The sequence below is a fragment of the Colossoma macropomum genome, unplaced genomic scaffold (genome assembly GCF_904425465.1).
Source record: "Colossoma macropomum unplaced genomic scaffold, Colossoma_macropomum, whole genome shotgun sequence".
NCBI classification, from domain to species: domain Eukaryota; kingdom Metazoa; phylum Chordata; class Actinopteri; order Characiformes; family Serrasalmidae; genus Colossoma; species Colossoma macropomum.
Window position 1 is genome coordinate 11,083,534 of NW_023494796.1, and position 15,378 is coordinate 11,098,911.

At 41.0% G+C, this 15,378-nt stretch overlaps 1 long non-coding RNA gene across 2 annotated transcripts; it reads right to left on the minus strand.

Moving 5' to 3' along the window:
* Positions 1-12,230: 12,230 nt before the first annotated feature.
* Positions 12,231-14,169, minus strand: LOC118816929. 2 transcript variants are annotated; one of them, XR_005007920.1, is made up of 4 exons: positions 13,939-14,169; positions 13,748-13,854; positions 13,499-13,647; positions 12,231-13,043 (listed from the first exon to the last, which is right to left on the minus strand). It is a non-coding gene; the product is annotated as an uncharacterized LOC118816929 (long non-coding RNA). The 2 variants fall into 2 exon arrangements; XR_005007919.1 differs by having other exon boundaries at positions 12,231-13,647.
* Between the last annotated feature and the right edge of the window lie 1,209 nt (positions 14,170-15,378).

A 15,378-nucleotide genomic window follows, 5' to 3' on the forward strand; every position in this document is an offset into this window, starting at 1 on the left:
TGTTTCTGACAGTCACATGATGACTTCATGAGCAGAAGAACATCACGTGACTGAGAGGTTAATTCGACTAAGTAACAGCCCTTCCCCGTGTCTGCATCTGTCATTCTACTGTCAACAGGGTTAACTGGCCTCTTCCTGTTCAAGCTGCTGTTAGTGACTTGCTTCCTGCTCCTGTGCGTATGCATATAATATAACCCAAACTATTTTAGTGTCAAGAAACAATTACAGGGTTCTAGCTAAATAACAGTTCCTTCTGTTCACATTCAAGCTGAAAATCTCTAACCATGGAGAACTCCTAATCTTAAGACCCCCAATACATCCCGGGTTGTGAGGTGCTAGTAAGTTTTCACCATAACGTTTTTATTTATGCCCCCCTTTTCACAATTCAGATTCAGAGCAGCATGAAATGTTTTAACACTTCTGTCAAATATAAAACATCATTTCTATTTATAGAACATTATAACAGTGGCTTAAACACATTTTCTGTGAATGAGTGGAATAAGCAGAAATATATTTTAGAGTACGCCTGTAAAAAAAACTTCACATCTGTGCTCTCCAGGATATCTAGGGGTACACAACTTGTCATCCTGCATTTGAATATAATTCCCCAGCATTTTTCCATCGCTGTCCAAGCTTAATGTTGTATGGGTGGAAACAGTCTACTCCAGTAGACCAAAAGGGTGTCTTATACAGATGGAGCCTGGCAGTGGTAAGTCAGCCATCTTGGGTATCACTGGACCAGCTCGCCACCTTTGGCATTCAGGGCATTTATGCTGGTGCCATTTAATTGCCCCTATCCTCCTTAAGACTCAGTATCTGTGCCAGATTTCACAGAAGACATGTTCAGGCCCAGGATGGTGCATCATATTTCTGGATGAGCAGCTGTGTGACATGGTGCTTGGAATCCAGTACTATGGGATGGATGGTGTCTGGATCTAAATCTTCTGCTCTGCAAAGTCTTCCTCCAACCTATATAAGACCAAGGGCTTCATCATACTCTGGTGCGAGAGCAGCTAAACAGCTATACTGACTTATTGGTGGATAGAGTGGATAAGTTCTCCATTTGTGCCTGTTTGAGTAAATGGACACAATCTCTGGAGTGTTGGCCATCCCGTGAAGAAACAGATAAGTGGCCTTAACACTTTATAGCAGCATGAATCAGATCAGATCCATCTCAGTACTGTTGTCGAGTCGGTCCACATAGTTATGTTGTCAACAGGGATGGCGTGGCATAGAAATTTGTTTGCAATGAGCCACCCTGGATCTTGCCATCACAAATGACACATGAACATGCTCCTGTGCACACTGTGCTACAGAACCATATACTCATTCTGAAGCATTGCAGAAGACATGTGCTTCTCTACGTGCTGCTTCATTGTCTGCACATGGGGGGAAGGTTGCATCTGGGTACTCCCACCAGAGATAGGTCTACAAGATCCAACTGCCAGGTTTTCTATCACTCCAGCAGACCAGCTGATAGGATAAGCTCACCCCAGCCTATTTCTGCCTTCCACAGATCTTGTATGAGGACTTTAGCTCTCGTTGTGAAGGATATAAGATACTCTGTGGGGTCATACTGTGTGGCTAATACCTTAGACACATTCTTCAGAGATGGTTCAGTGTATTCCACAGGTTCATGCATATAGCCCAAATGATTTGTGGGGAAATTCCAGCATAGGCCTATTGTAGGTTCTTCTGGGTCTTGGCAGTGTTGGAAGAGCAATCGTTCTGTGCTCTAGCATCTGCAGGAAGGTCTTCTGGAACGTTAATGGCCCACTGTATTTCAAAACCCTCTAGGGCCAGCAGCTCCCGATTCTGTTCTATGAGGTCCTAGGCCTTCACAGCAGAGGTAAGACTTTAGAAGCAGTTGTCTACATAGAATGCTTGTTTTATGGAATGTACAATATCCTTGTTGCTTTCACTGTACTCTCTCACGTGCCATTGAAGACCATAAGTGGCGTAACAGGGGCTACATGTTGCCCCGAAGGAGAGTACCTGCCATTCAAACACAGTTAGTTCATCCTCCCTTTTTCCCTTCCAGAGGAAACACAGTAGTGGTATGTCCTGGGGTTGTAGGTGGATTTGATTTAACATCACCTTGATGTCCCCACTTATGGCAATAGTGTGTTCTAGAAATCTGAGTAGGACACCCAACAAGGTGGGCCCCAAGACAGGACCGGTCAGAAGGTTGTCATTGAGACTATGGCCTCTATATGAAAAGGAACAGTTGAAGACCAGCCTGGCTTTCCCATTGTAATAGACTGGATGGTGTGGAATGAACCAAGATGCCATGGTGGACTCAACAGTTTCAAGTGACCACCTCTGGACATAGCCTGCTTGCTCATAATTTTTTAGCTCCTGAGGGTAGGCTTCAGATTGCTTCACGTCCTTAGCTATCCAGTACTCTGTGCCCCGTAACAAGGAAAGGAAGACTGTTGTGGGTGCTTTAAGGAGTGGTGAGTCCTTGTGGTGCAGAAGAGGTGTTGAATATCTTATTACTCCTTCCACCTCTACTCCGGTTGTGCGTTGTTCCAACATAGCCAAAGCTTGCTGAACCAACTTTGACTGGGTGACACTTTTCTCTTTAACATAAGGCAAGGTGTCTTACTGCCACAGTCATTCTACAGGGCGCAGGAGGTCAGAAACTGGAGGTGTAATTGTGGTGAAGAGACACTGCTGATCACCCGTCGACAAATGAGCTAGGTTTGATGGGCCTTGGAGACCTTCAGGTGGACCGACTCTTACTGGTTGGGTACAGACAAGTAGGTAGGGGGGGGTCTCTCTTGACTGGATTGTGTGCAGATGATATGTCAAAGGAGACTGATGACCCTTGCAGTTGTATGACATTATGGCGGATTGTTCTTAATAAAAGGGTTTCTGCCTCTTTCTTCAGACCAAGATGTTTAACAGCAGGAGAAAGAATTATAGTACACTCTGAACCATCATTGAACACTGCAAAGGCTTCCATTGACTGTTCCCCATTGTTCAACTTAGACTACCTTTAACATAACTTTTTTGGGGTGATTTGGACGATCAAGATATATAATCTCAGGGAGAGGTGCTGACCATGAGGACTTGACGAGGCTCTTGCTGACTTGCTTCATGTAATACTGTAAGGTACTGCTTCTTACAGATCCTGCAAATTTTCTTAGGGGTGCAGGTGTCAGGTTTATGATTTTGTCCACAAGCCAGCAGCCTTTGTCTTTAAGCCGTTCTGACATTTATTTGGTGGTCAGTGACTTGAACTTGACACAGGCACTCAGATACTGTGACAACCGAGAACACTGAGGGCAGTATGCTTTTGGCTGCTCCTTAAACTTTGTGAAGACTCCCTTAGTACTGGATGATAGGGTGGGGTCCTTTACCGCAATGTTTTCTGCACCATAGTAAATAGTAGATGTTCATCTCTGAGCTTTCTGCAGCTTCTTCATGGTTTTACTTGGCTCAGGGAACAGGTCAGCGGCTTGACTTGAAATGCGTTTGGCCTGTGATTTCAATCACTTTGGCCTGTACTGCAATGAGACATGACCTTTCAAGTTCTGTTTCTTTCTCTGAAAAAAACATCTCTACATCATCTAAACCCTTATCTCGGGTCGCGTGGGGTGCTGGAGCCTATCCCAGCTGTCATTGGGCGGAAGGCAGGATACACCCTGGACAGGTCGCCAGTCCATCGCAGGGCAGTCTGAAAAAACAATTGTCATTTATTTGCTTGAGCCTCCTCATCTAATTTATAACTGTTGTTCTTGTGTTCTGAGTAATTCCTCTCTCTGATAGAGCGCTTTTGCATGCTTGACTATCTAACAGCTGACACCGTTCAGCTACGTGTTTCTGGCGCTGCAACTCTGAAGTCCAAATGTTTAATATGTTCCTCTAACTCTTGTATAAAGCCTGTATAGCAGTCAGCACTTCGGTAGTAGAGCAACCAGAAATGGAGTTCGCACTGACCTGTGACTTCAGTCTACTGCAGTGCGACCCAGCAACGGACTTATGTGAGGAAGTGGAGGGGAGTGGAGGAGCTGGTACTGGATGTGGACAGTACCCAACTTCATAATCATCAAGGTAGGCTGAAGTATGTCTCTCCCACTGGATTTGTGAGGGCACTGAAGGTAGTTCTATGTCTTCATGCTCTAAATCCATATTTGCTTCTAAGGTTGCCACCAATCCAGCTCGAAGAACCATGAAATAGAGTGAGAACTCTGAGAGTTGCTACATGGGCGTATAGGTGTGTATGTATGTGGCTGTAGACACAAAGAGTAATAAAAAACAATGATTACATTAACTGTATTAGCCTGCTACATATAAACAGAGTTCAGACATCATATCCCTCATGGTTACTGATGTCAATGCAAAAAAAATGTAATGCTGTTGTCGGAACAAAACCTTGTATTTCCATTTTTGTCTTTTTCAGTTTTTGACATAGTTTGAAGATGCCTGTTGTCCTTTACATTGTGTGTAAATTCCATGATGAATGAACCAAAAGAAATGACCCAAAATTACTTGGGAAAAAGTCTGGTTACATTGACTTACATTAAAAGTATGTTTTTTCCTTCTCCAGTAAAGTTACCGTTTGGGAGATACAAGGTTTTGTTCCAACAGCAGCGATAAGAAATGTTTAATAGATGTTCAATATAATGGACCAATCTTACACCTCTGTTTTCTAGCGACAGCTCTGGTGGCATTTTCTACTGCAAGGAAAGCAAGACTATGCTGCTCTTGCCACAAGAGGGCCCACTTCCAAGTTTTTCGACATGACTTAAAGAGTGGGGCAAGGAGTAAAATGAGTTGCCAAATATAGTTTGGCAACATCTGAAATGTGGAGCTATACATTCCCTGTCTGAATGTAGTGATTGGCAGTCTGTTCTGCTGCGACCAAGTGTGAGTGACAGCATAAGTGGCATAACTGTACTGGCCTACGGCGAACTCACTTCTATCCTAACACCCTAAAGGCTTTAGTAGCGTTAAATCATGTCTGCTCCTCACAACTACAGCACTGTGTTACAGCAACAAAAGTGAAAGAAAAAAGTGGGTTCAGTTACAGCACTGATTTAAACGAAAGTAAACTGAGGATTCTGTGTGTGGGGCATTGGAGAGTGAGAGAACGCTAGCTTCCCAGACTAGCTGTTTTTAGCAGCTGGCAAACTTAAAGCAGCGCTCTGTCACTCGCACAGCATGGTGAATTGATGTTGCTGTACATCAATCAAGACAAAAAAGTACTGATTTCAGATCAAACGTACCTTAAAGGGGGACTTTGTTTGTCTGGTAAGAGAGAATCACACTGCAGTTAATGCTTCTACACAGCAAGCGTCAGATATATTGCGATTCTTCCACTCCTCAAACTACAAACCGGATTCCAAAAAAGTTGGGACACTAAACAAATTGTGAATAAAAACTGAATGCAATGATGTGGAGGTGCCAACATCTAATATTTTATTCAGAATAGAACACAAATCACAGATCAAAAGTTTAAACTGAGAGAATGTATCATTTTAAGGGAAAAATATGTTGTTTCAAAATTTCATGGCGTCAACAAATCCCAAAAAAGTTGGGACAAGTAGCAATAAGTGGCTGGAAAAAGGAAATTGAGCATATAACGAACAGCTGGAAGACCAATTAACACTAATTAGGTCAATTGACAACATGATTGGGTATAAAAAGAGCTTCTCAGAGTGTCAGTGTCTCTCTGAAGCCAAGATGGTAAGAGGATCACCAATTCCACCATTGTTGCGCAGAAAGATAGTGCAGCAATACCAGAATGGTGTTACCCGGCATAAAATAGCAAAGACTTTTAAGTTATCATCATCAACCGTGCATAACATCATCAAAAGATTCAAAGAATCTGGAACAATCGCTGTGCGTAAGGGTCAAGGCCGTAAAACTCTACTGGATGCTCGTGATCTCCGGGCCCTTAAACGTCACTGCACCTCAAACAGGAATGCCACTGTCAAGGAAATAACAGAATGGGCTCAGGAATACTTCCAGAAAGCATTGTCAGTGAACACAATCCACCGTTGCCAGCTGAAACTCTACAGTGCAAAGAGGAAGCCATTTCTAAGCAAGCTCCACAAGCTCAGATGTTTGCACTGGGCCAGGGGTCTTTTAAAATGGAGTGTGGCAAAATGGAAGACTGTTCTGTGGTCAGATGAGTCACGATTTGAAGTTCTTTATGGAACACTGGGACGCCATGTCATCCGGACCAGAGAGGACAAGGATAACCCAAGTTGTTATCAACGCTCCGTTCAGAAGCCTGCATCACTGATGGTATGGGGTTGCATGAGTGCTTGTGGCATGGGCAGCTTGCATGTCTGGAAAGGCACCATTAATGCAGAGAACTATGTTCAGGTTCTAGAACAACATATGCTCCCATCTAGACGTCATCTCTTTCAGGGAAGACCCTGCATTTTTCAACAAGATAATGCCAGACCACATTCTGCAGCAATCACAACATCATGGCTACGTAGGAGAAGGATCCGGGTACTGAAATGGCCAGCCTGCAGTCCAGATCTTTCACTTATAGAGAACATTTGGCGCATCATAAAGAGGAAGGTGCGACAGAAGGCCCAAGACGATTGAACAGTTAGAGGCCTGTATTAGACATGAATGGGAGAGCATTCCTATTTCGAAACTTGAGAAACTGGTCTCCTCTGTCCCCAGACGTCTGTTGAGTGTTGTAAGAAGAAGGGGGGATGCCACACAGTGGTAAAAATGGCCTTGTCCCAACTTTTTTGGGATTTGTTGACGCCATGAAATTTTGAAACAACATATTTTTCCCTTAAAATGATACATTCTCTCAGTTTAAACTTTTGATCTGTGATTTGCGTTCTATTCTGAATAAAATATAAGATGTTGGCACCTCCACATCATTGCATTCAGTTTTTATTCACAATTTATTTAGTGTCCCAACTTTTTTGGAATCCGGTTTGTACTACAATAGACAAGGAATGTCTGCTAGCTGGTGTTTGAATACTGTGATATGCTCTGACATGGATGTGGTAGGAGTGATGGCATCACTGATGTACTGAGCCAGCTACTGTTTGCTGTTTGTACTAAGATGACATTGTTGAGAAACTAAACAGTTTAGCACTCGTCACCAGACAGTTAAAGATAATTTGTTTTCTTTCTTAAATTATGAATATTACAAAAATTGAGGCGGTGCTTTTCCAGCTGGGTAAAAACAGCTGACCAGAAACTTTCTCCCATTGTCCCATGACAGATTTGTGAAATGTTCCAGTGTTTGCTGAGTGTTTGTCATGTTCTAAACATAAAGGATAGTTTAAAACCACAATTAACCATTCAGGAGCAAAATCAGTCTTCAAACTTGAAAGCAATAGTGATCTGACATTTATCTTGATATGTATCGATATCAACGGATATGAAATTTTATAGTGTGATTACATTTTTGGCCATATTTCCAAGCACTAAAGGCAGCTACTCTACTAGTCAAACATTATACCTGTAACTTAACTAGCTGTAACTTAGGGAGTTGAATAGAAAGTAAGTTTGGTCAGCATGAACAAATATTATCTTCATTTACTTCAACTCAAGCAGCTTAAAGTTACTCTGATATCAGCATTACTAGCCACATTTGCCCTGTAGCATTCAACAACAGCATTCAGCGAAGTGGAAACAAAGGAATGAACTAACTTGATTTTCCCTTCAGTCTCTGCATGAGGGAACTACGGAATAACAGAAGGGACAAAAAGGTGAAGCAGAAAGGCAGCAACTTTGTTATATTGACTCTAGGGCCATCTACTGGATACTGCAGAAACAGCAGCTTTATGACAAACTAACTATATAGACTTTCCTACACTTTACATATTGGTTGTTTTGCTGGGGGTTGCTTTACCAAAATATCAGCTGGACCACCATCCACAGCTTTTAATATTGTTCCTGTCTCTCTCATTAACAAGCTGTTTTTGGAAGCTACAGTATTTCATAGCCTGTACATCACATGAGTGTCACAAACACAGACTTTTAAAGCTAAAGGCTGTACTGTACATCTGTGTACTGCGGACATCACCAGAGTGTTGACTTTAAGGGGGCTGTTGGGGCTACATCCTTGCCCTGTTACAGTCCTGTAACGGGTTTTGCAATTTTTAATATTATTATTGCTAGAACCTTATGTGAGGGTGTGAGGTAACCCGGATTTATTTGAAGTCTACAGACCAGGGCAAGAGAGAGAAACGCTCGCACCAAGGATGCTTCAGAAAAGGGAATTTATTGGCTAAATATCAAACTACTTTTGGACTACATTCAATGATAAACAATAGAAAATAAAACCAGAAAACAAAACAAAACAAAGTGATAGTAATGAAAGACAAAATAGCTCAAGTAAGCTAAGAGTGATTCACGGCTAAATGGTATGAGGCAGTGTGGTTTGGGGAGTCGCTTGGGAGAGCCTCTAGAGAATTATAACCTAAGCCTGGACGGGAATAACTATATGGCTGGATGTACCTATAAAAGTTCAATTAAATGAATTGGCGTCAGGACCCTGACTGCAAATTGATGGTTCCAGCATACATTGGAGTCGGGGCTGATTTCAGGAGGGGTCGTCTCAGGACGGACTCGATCGAAGGCTGGAGCTCACGCGGTGGTTCCTCTCCTAGCTGGCCGTGGATGCTGCATCTCAGCGCGGGCACGCGCCTTCCCGTCAGTGATTGGGCGGAGGCGGCTCGTGGCCGTCTGATGGTGGAGCTTGGGCGGCCTTTCGATGGTTGATCTGTTCACAGATCAGTGCGTGGCTCTGGGTGCGATGCTGGGTCTCCGTGGCGTCTGAACCACTCCCACTCCGCTGGCGAGGTTCAGGTTGCAATCAGGGTTCTGAGGCTGGTGGTACCAATTTAACTAACTACCTCTCTTTAGCAGAATCGAAAGTTATGGATATATTCTCCCTGGCCAGACAAGAAATATCCACCTTCCTTCTCTGAGGGCGGTTTAGCTTAAAGTGTGTAGACAAACAGGTAAGTTACAAAACAAACCAAGGTTTCAGATCTGAGAATTTAGCGTTCTAATACTTCTGACCTGTCTTTCTGACCAAGGCCGGCACAAACTTAGAAACTTAGCTATCCTTCTGTTGCGAACGCAGGAACTCTCTCAAATTTGCGGTGCACTCTGGTTTTGCTCGGCTGGAGGCCCTACCCTTTGGAGGTGGTGCCAGAGTGCTGATAGGTTCTCCTCACCTAAGGTTAACTAGCTTGTTTTCAACTCTGATTGGTTGTGCATAATTTGAGGAACGCCTTCCCCAAAATCACTGCCTCCTTTGTTTCAGCTAGTTTAAACAAAGAAAAAGAACATTTCTATATCATCCCATTGGTTTAACTTTCAAAATCAAGGAATGAATAATTAGGATATTCAGGTATGTTTCTAAGAGAGTTTAACCCTTGTTACCTGATACACAATACATGTCGAAGAACACAGGTACTATTTGCCTATCATCTCTGAACATGACCCAATGCATGAAAAAACTAAACTCAACAATAAAAAAGGAAGAAAAGAAAGAAAACCACATTCAGGATACATCTTGGTCAATGGTCTAACTCATAGCAATTAAATGGTTGGGTCTGACTGTTATCAAAGTTATACTCTACGTATTTCTAGCACTTAACGATAGAAAAAGATACAGGTAATATTTAGGTACTACACAACAACAAGATTAATACCACAAGTAGTATTACTTACAGATCACAGAAACGTTGATAATCAAGCAGACAAAGTACGAAGCTTATTGCTTTCTTATAAGCGCAAGTCCTTATGGTGGTGATGCGGTAATTTGCAGTTTGTGGGTCCATGCTTGAGATCCCTAGGGAATTTAGAAAGTTGGAATTTTGCCGTCCAAAGTCGTACAAATTCCGTTTTGGTATGTCTAGGTTAGTTAAAAAGAGTTCTAACGAATGGTTGCAGTATGGAGTGGACAAACACCTTAGAAATGTACTTTCTGTTACTTAAGATAAAAAGTTGTCCACATCTGCCACATTCCAGCGTAGGTGTCCTGCTGCCCTCCAGGTCAAAGGAGCGGGGGGGCTGGTTCTCGATTCAGCTGTAAATCTGACTGAGTCTGGGGTTGGGGGTATTAAGCCGACAGCTTTACGCCTCACTCCCAGACTTGCTGGAGCCAAAAGGCCCTTAACGTTTGGGTACACTCTGCTTGAGGTAAAGTTTCAGCCAGTTCGCTACAGTCCCTAGCTCTGTCCCAGTTCCGAGGGGTCCCGGGCCCTTCTTCTTCCCCAGTTCTGCCCTCCTAGTCATTACTGTGACCTGTGTTTTGTGTAAACTCTCCCAGAATTTACTCTTCTCTGTGTATTTATAGCCACCATGTTTTTGTGTCTTTGTGTTGTGTATGTTTGCAATGTTTTATTTGTTTTGAATATACTTACGCATGCATACATCCTGCCTTACACTTCCCACCTGTATGTAATGAAAAGTTCCAGTGTATGTCATTTGGTAGCTATTCAGTCCAGAACATTTCTAACTTTATATCAAGAAATGAGAACTGATAGTGATGGCACTGTTGTGATTATGTGGATCCAGTATTCTGGCTGATTGTTATAGTTTTGTATCACCGTAGAGCAGAAGTTTAGGAGGGGCGTTATTTGCCTCAGATGACTCTTCTTCATAAAGGCTTATATTCATTTCTGCTCCCTGTTTTTACAGGGTGCTTTTTTACAGTAGACATTAGCCAGGTCTCCATGCAGCTCTTATTAAACTGAAGTGAATGACTGAAATGCTACAATTAGACTGAGTTTCAGTCAGCCCTGTATAAGAAAATAAGCCTCTCTTCTTAAAAATATGGACAGAGTTTACAGCAAAATCCTTAAGGTTGAGTATCTTCTCATTGATGTTTAGTTTAATGACTATATTTTACACTGTAAGAGTTTGGAAGCAGAACACACTGACAAATACAATGACTCAAAAAATAGCTATTATTATAACTACACAGTCTAATTCCATTATATTTTCTTAACCTCTTAAACGCCTTGGAACCACCGGTGGTTCCAAAACGCACTTCGTCATATTCTTCATAACTTTCATATTTCATAAGCTACATTCAAAAGGTGGGTGTCATATAAGAGCTGTAACTGTCTTCTTTCCAGTCAGATAGATTGGTAATGTAATTTTAAACCCTTATAATAAAAGAAACTGAACTCAATTTTTTGTCTACTGAAAGTACTATACTAAAAACTATAAACAAATTATTTTTACAAAAAAATACAAAGAGCGTTTTAATTTCTTCATTATTCAGCTGGTACATGCAGCCTTCATGGAAATAAACAGAGACTTGTTCCTAGTAATTTTGGACTATTTCTGTTTTTCTATTCATGATGAAGTTTTCACACAGTGTGATTTAAGTTATGTAAAAATACAACAACAGAGATTCCGGGTTTGGTCCCAACATCAATGATATTTTTTATCAATATTTCAAAATATGCATTAAATATGTGGATGGAAACCTGGTTATCGTCACAAAGGAGCTTTACAGTAATTTGGGTCAAGACTCATAATGGTCAAGCTGAGGGCAACAGGGACAAGTCTGATGAGATTCACAGACACAGAAATAACTCACTGACATTCAGCTCATACAGAGGAAGCATCTGTGACAGAAGCCAGAGGGTTTTAATTCTAACCAGCAGAGGGCGCTATTCAGTAATAAATGTACTGTTTTATATTCAGACAAAATCAATGCAGAACTGAGAATCTGTGAACAGCAGCTATTGAAAGAATAGATGGACTCATTCCTACATGGAAGAAGAGAATTTTAACAGTTCAGTTTTCACTAATATGAATTCAGTAACACTTAGAATTTCACAATCAATCAGAATCATGTATCATTTGAACTGGTCTGTAACTTCTCTCTCTGTGATCATGTCTGGTCCACAACTGCTCTTTCTCTGTAATTGTATTATTGTAATTGGTCTTCCTACATAATTACATCATTGTAACCGGTCTGTAATTTATTTCTCACTAGAACTATCATTGTAAGTAATCTGGAATTGATCTTTCTATTATTATTATTATTATTATTATTATTATATGCTACTGTAACTGGTCTCTCTCTATAATCACATAATCACTATAATCACTGATCTGTAATTGAAACAAAAATGAATGAATGAATAAATAAAAATGTAAACGCTATGAATAAAAGTGATTTGTCATTGTCTAGTCAGAGCAGGGGTGCACGACTCCAGTCCTGGAGGGCCGGTGTCCAACACTGTTTGGTGATTAAGCTGCTCAAACACACCTGATTACACTCATCTGTTAATTTAAAGGTTTAGTGGGTGTGTTTGAGTAGGGAAACCTCCAAACTGTGCTGGACACCAGCCCTCCAGGACAAGAGTTGTTCTTCCCTGACATAGACTCATTGGTTAAAGCTGCTAAGGCTATGCTAGTCAGTTTCCCCTAGATAATCCAAAGCAGTACCTGACAGGTGAGCTGTGTGTTGCTGAATACTGAACAGAAATAATGATCATGGAGCATCATCACTACACTCTACAAGCAGAAACGATGGGGAGTCAGCAGCGAGTAACATGAGGCCACATAAAAATGCAAGAAAACAAAGGAAGAAAACTAAGAGACCAGCATCAGCAAATAACTGGGGTAAACAATGGTGTCATGTTTTTCAGCTGGAAAACCCTCATGAAGGACAGAGGAGTTCAGAGTGATGACAAAGTTGTGTTTTCAGATAAACAGGTAAGTTAAAAATGAAATATGAACAGTTTTGTTTTATATCTTTGAGTGGTCAAGCACTTTATTTGTTGTCCAGCATTGCTGACGTGACCAAAAAGCCACACCAATTTTTTAAAAGCAAAAATATGCATTGAAGTATAGCAGTATTTTGGTGCTAACATACATGCTAGTAGCATTGCTGCTAGAACATGTAGTGAATGCTTTAAGCAATATAAAACAGAAGTCATCAGCACAACTCTAGATTCCATTCTGCAGCAGGTAGCATTGTTGTGATAGGGCTTGGGCCTCATCAGGAAGAGTAAATAACTGGCTGAGCTGAGTTGCTGATCAGTCTGACACCTTCTTAGTAACGTCAGCTTTAACTGCAAGAGAAAGAAAAGATAGACAATGATTTACATTTGAAGTCAGAAAAACCTTCAAACAGACTTCAATCAAACGCTGCTCAGTGTGTTTGGTAGCTGTTGTGTTACTCGGACAGATAACTGTTCCTGTCTAAACTGGTTATGACAAAAGCCGTGTCACACTTGCTAACCTGGCAAAAATAGTAACAAAATTAGGCACAGGAACTCATGTAATCATACTGTGCTGTACTGTCATGTTAGCCTATCTGGACTCCTATAACCTGAGTTTCTAAGCTAAATTGCCTATAATATTTTATCTTATGTCTTTTTATTCAATAAACAGAAAACACTGAGAACTTTTCCTGATCATTATAAAGTTTAAATAGTTGAAACTGATCAATAAACACGATGATGAATAGCAATTATTGTATTCCATTATTTCATGAATGAAAAAGAAAACAGTTTCTGCCATTTACTTTCACAGATTCCAACTAAAGGGTATTCAGCCCAGGTACAGCGATAATCAGCCCAGGTTGATACACGTTCAGATCCAGAACCTTTATAGCCAGTTACAGCACAGTCCTCATCTCCTTCATAATCATTGGGCTCCCCCTTAAACCAGAACCTGAAAGAACAATAATGAATGTCTTCACTATTTCACATCTAGACCTTCACAGAATGGTAAATATGAATTCTAAGCGGGGTTCAGTTAAGTGGTCTCTTACTTAATGGTCAGTGCTGAGCCGTCCACCCATTTCCAGACCCCTTCTTTCTTCATGTCCGTCAGACCAATCCAAGCTTCAGTACTGCCAAATTCTTTACTGATGAATTCCTGTGGAAGTTGTAGCAAAGAATAATGAACAACGGTTCTCTCTCTCTCTCTCTCTCTCTCTCTCTCTCTCTCTCTCTCTCTCACCTGTTCTTCTCTGCTGTTTATGATCAGCAGGTCTGCTCCTCTCTCTCTGCAGAACTGTCTGCTCTCACTCCAGCTCTTCTTCTCAGTGGAGATGTAGTACAGACTGGAGCTGAAGTATCTCCAGCCTTGTTCAGAGTATAAACATAAAGAGAGACACAATGCTGAACTCAGTTTTATGAGTGTTCACCATTCAAATGATGAGGGAGGCAGGGACAGCTTAGCTCCCCAAACAGAGTTGTGAGCCCCCCTAAAAACAACAAAATCAGAAATTTGGGGAAGCTGGGTTATGTGGTTAATATTAAAAAGAAATTTTGATCAAATCAAACTTTCAACCTGTTTCTGTTTTGGTCTTTTACAACAAGGCATCAGTTTCTCGATTCCAAGCTGAACGTTCTCCTGAGAGTTTGTTTCTGTCCTGAGGTTTCATCTGTGTTCATTTTGCAGTTTATTCAGATGACAGTAGGAAGTGTAAAACTGATAATGTTCTGCAGAATAAATGTGATTCTTCCCACAGTAAACATGTGACTATTTTTTCCATCTTTTTGATTTTCATTGGTGTCCTGAACTGTTTGACTTGCTTTGTTTACTGTGTTTGCTAAATGGATCTGCTTTGTGACTGTGAGTATTGGATTTGCACTAATAAATGCTGCTCTGCACATGCAGCCCGCCTATCAACCCCAATCGTTATAGTCTTCAAGAGACCCCCCAAAAGCCAGAACATAATTCAAACAATGGATAAACTACTAATGTGTTAATGGTCAGTGTTTGAGCTTGTCAGACTTCTGTTCTCCTGGTTTGGTTCTTGTACATATTTTTAGACGCAAAGAGCCTCATTGAACTGGCTTGTAACCAGACGTGGATAGAAACTAAGGTAATGGTATATTGTAGTATTTTTTGAATCGCATAACTGAGTTTCATGAGGAGAGTGTATGTAGCTGTGTTTTGCTTACTGCTGCATTGTGAATGTGCACCAACACCTGAATATCAAAAACCTCGTATCTCCATTTCTGCATTTTTTTCTTTTTGCGTCATTTGTAGTAACATTCTCTTAATATTTCATAATAAGAAAAAAGCTTGTTACATTAATTCCCACTTTAAGTTAAGAATGGTTTTTCCCTTCTGCAGAGTTACCATTTTGGAGATATTTTGTTCCGACAGTGAGGATATACAAATCCCAGATGCATTTAACGGTACAAGACACTTCTTCACTTTTATTTCTCATCAACATTTTTTCTTCATTCTTCATTTTTAGTTATTTTCTATCAATTTTTTTCTGCAAAGCTTCTGAAAGACTGATCACATGGCTAGCTCACCTTAAATACTGATTGTATGTGTTTCCTGACTTACAACAGAACATATTTTGTCCTTAATGACTTCACAAACAGCTGTTTGTATGTGTTTAAACAGACTGTCTATTGTCCTGACATTAGCAGATGTACC